This window comes from Orycteropus afer, unplaced genomic scaffold, assembly GCF_000298275.1.
Source record: "Orycteropus afer afer isolate SDZICR_OR568_19922 unplaced genomic scaffold, OryAfe1.0 scaffold00078, whole genome shotgun sequence".
Taxonomy (NCBI): Eukaryota; Metazoa; Chordata; class Mammalia; order Tubulidentata; family Orycteropodidae; genus Orycteropus; species Orycteropus afer.
In genome coordinates this window covers 8,624,734-8,628,632 of record NW_006921665.1, presented here as the reverse complement: position 1 = coordinate 8,628,632, position 3,899 = coordinate 8,624,734, and positions in this window count along the sequence as shown.

Genomic DNA, 3,899 nt, shown 5'->3' with positions numbered 1-3,899 from the left:
ATCTGCGAGAGCGCTGTCTCTTTAAATATCCAAAATAGTCAAGCCGCTTTTTAAACCTTCAAAATGGCGGCGTCCTCCAGACTGGCAAAAGTCCACAACTCAGCCCACCTTTCTCTTCACATTCTCTGTTTGTTCCCCAGCCACCATGTACAGTCCGTGCAGTCCCTGGCTAGCAGGGTGATTTTTAAGTTAATTCTTAGGTCCTACCACCAGTCGGGAATCTCCAAGCCGCCTGTAACGTCAGGGTCGCTCGGTTCGCTGTCAGACCGCAGCTCCATATGTCTCCTTTTTTTGGTATTTTCACCCAAATTCTTCTGCTAGTTGGGGTTTAGTCCACTTGTATATCCTTCCCTTCAAGGCTCAGGAGTCCAAGATTATCTTCTGTGTCTGGATTTATTGGTTTCCCTTTTCTTTGTTGAAGAGGGTCTGTGCAGTCCTTCTGCCTAGTCTGCCATCTTGCTGGAATTCCCATTTTTTATTTTCTATTGTATGCATCTAAGGCTGTAAAATTTTCCTCTGACTGGTGCCTTTACATATACCATGGGTTTTATCCTATACTGCTCTAAATAGTTTGTTTTTATTTTCTTTTATACCTAAGGAGATCCGACTCATAACAGTCCCTCCTTAGGTTTCTGACGCGATATCACCATGGAAGTAGATTGCCCTATCTTCCTTCTGAAGAGTGGCTGGTGGGTTTGAACAGCCAGCCTTCTAGTTAGCAGTCAAATGCCTTAGGCACTATGGCACTGGAGCTCCCATTATGAAATATCTGAGGCAATAGATTTTTGTTCACTATCCTTCTGTTGTTATTTTCTAATTTTATTCCATTATAGTTGGTGAGGGAGCTCTGGTGGCATAGTGCCTAAGGCATTTGAGCGTTAACCAGAAGGCTGGCAGTTCAAACCCACCATCCACTCCTCAGAAGGAAGACTGGGCAGTCTTCTTCCATAGAGATACTGCCTCCAAAACCCAAGGAAGGGTTGCCATGAGTTGGAGTCAACTCAGTGGCAGTGAAGCTTTTATTTTTCAATAGTTGGTGAGTGTGTACTAAATTTATTCTATTATAGTTGTTGTTGTTTTTAGCTGGCCATTGAGTTGGCTGTGACTCTTAGCAACCCTGTGCACAACAGAATGAAACACTGCCCAGTCCTGCACCAGTGTCACAATCCTTGCTCTGCTTGAGCCCATCGTTGCAGCCACTGGGTTAATCTATCTCATTGAGGGCCTTCACCTTTTTCACTGACCCTCCACTTTACCAAGCATGATATCCTTCACCAAGGCCTGGTCCCTTCTGACAACATGACCAAAGTAGGTGAGATGAAGTCTGACCATTCTCTCTTCTAAGTAACATTCCGGCTTCATTTCTTCCAAGACAAATTTGTTCATTCTTCTGGCAGTCTATGGTATTTTCATATTCTCTGCCAACACCACAATTCAAAGGTATAAATCTTTGGGCTTCCTTATTCATTGCCCAGCTTTTGCATGCATGTGAGGTGATTGAAAATACCATGGCTTGGGTCAAGGGCATCTTAGTCTTCAAAATGACATCTTTGCTCTTTAGCACTTCAAAGAGGTCCCTTGCAGATTTTCCCAGTGCAATGTATTGTCTGATTTCTTGACTGTTGCTTCCATAGGTATTGATTGTGGATCCAAGTAAAATGAAATCTTTGACAACATCAATCTTTTCTCCATTTATTGTGATCTTGCTTATTGGTCCAGTTGTGAAGATTTTTGTTTTCTTTATGTTGAGATGTAGTCCACACTGAAGACTGTAGTCTTATGATCTCTGTCTGTAAGTGCTTCAAGCCATCTTTATTTTCAGCAGGCAAGGTTGTGTCATTTTAATATCTCAGGTTGTTAATTAGTCTTCTTTCAGACCTCTGGTAGTGTAGTGCCTAAGGCGTTTGACTACTAACCAGAAGGCTGGTGGTTCAAACCCATCAGCCACTCCTTGGAAAGAAGGCTGGGCAATCTACTTCCATAGTGATACTGCCTCAGAAACATAAGGAGGAGTTGCTATGAGTTGGGTCTGACTCGATGGCACATAACAACAACAACGACAACCAGTCCTAATGCTGCATTCTTCTTCACATAGTCCAGCTTCTCAGATTATTTGCTAAGCATACAGATTGAATAAGTATGATGAAAGGATACAACCCTAATGCACACCTTTCCTGATTTTAAACCATACAGTATCCCCTTCTCCTGTCCCCACATGTTCCTCATGAGAACAATTAAGTATTCCGGAATTTCCATTCTTCATCCATAATCTGTTGTGATTCTCACAGTCAAATGCCTTTGTGTAATCAATAAAACACACGTAAACATCTTTCTGGTGTTATTTGCCTCCAGCCAAGATTCATCTGACATCAGCAATGATATCCCTTGTCCCATGTCCTTTTCTGAATCCAGCTTGAATTTCTGGAAGTTCTCTGTCAATATACTAGTACAAATGTTTTACATTATCTTCAGGAAAATTTTACTTGTGTGTGATTTTAATGATATTGTTTAATAATTTCCACATCCTGTGGGATCACCTTTCTTTGGAATGGGTGCAAATTTCTTGGCATAAATGAGTTTGCCTCCAGTGTTTGTTGAAATATCTCAATGGATATTCCATCAATTCCTATAGCCTTTTTTTTTTTTTGCCAAATTTTCAGTGGAGGTTGCACATCTTCCTTCAATACCATTGGTTCTTGATCATATTCAACCACCTGAAATGGTTGAACATCAATTGATTCTTTTTGGTACAGTGACTGTGTATTCCTTCCATCTTCTTTTGATGTTTCCTGAATTGTTCAATATTTTGCCCAGAGAATCCTTCCCTTGCAATTCGAGGTTGATTTTTTTCTGCATTTCTCTCAGCTTGAGAAAAGCTGAGCATGTTCTTCTCTTTTGGTTTGCTAGTCCCAGGTCTTTGCACATTTCTTTATAATACTTTACTTTGTCTTCTGGAGCTGCGCTTTAAAGTCTTCTATTCCACTACTTTATTTCATCTTTCCTTCCATTCACTTTAGCTCTTCTCCAGTCAAAAGCAAGTTTCAGACTCTCTTCTGACATCCATTTTGTTCTTTTCTTCCTTTCCTGTCTTTTTAATGACCTTTTGCTTTCTTCATGTATGAGGTTCTTGATGTCATCCCACAACTTGTCTGGTCTTTGGTCATTGGTGTTCAGTGTGTCAAATATGTTCTTCAGATGGTCTCTAAATTTAGGTGGGAAATAATCAAGATTGCATTTTGACTCTTGTGGACTTGTTTTAATTTTCCTCAGTTTCAATTTGAACTTGCATGTGAACAATTGATGTCTGTTCCACAGTCAGCTCCTGGCCTTGTTTTGACTGATGAAATTGAGCTTCTCTGTCACCCCTTTCCATACATGTAGATGATTTGATTCTTGTGTATTCCATCTGGGGAGATCCATGTGTATAGTTGCTGTTTATGCTTTTTGAAAAAAGTTATTTATGATGAGTAAGTCTTTGGTCTTGCAAGAGTCTATCACGTGATCTCTAGCATACTTCTATCACCAAATGCCATATTTTCCAACTAACAATACTTCTTTGTTTCCAAGTTTTGCAATCCAATCACTAGTAATTATCAGTACATCTTGATCGCATGTTTGCTCACTTTCACACTGCATAATTTGGTAAAAATCTTCAATTTCTTCATCTTTTGCTTTAATGGTTGGTGAATAAATTTTAATAATAGTAGTATTGGCTGGTCTTCCTTTTGGGGGTTTGTTTTTGTTCTCTAGTGCTGCTCTAACAGAAAATACCACAAATGGGTGACTTTAACTAATTGGAGTTTATTCTCTTAGAGTTTGTTGTTGTTGTTGTTATGTGCCGTTGGGTCGGACCCAACTCATAGAGACCCCTCCTTGGGTTTCTGAGGCAGTATCACTAT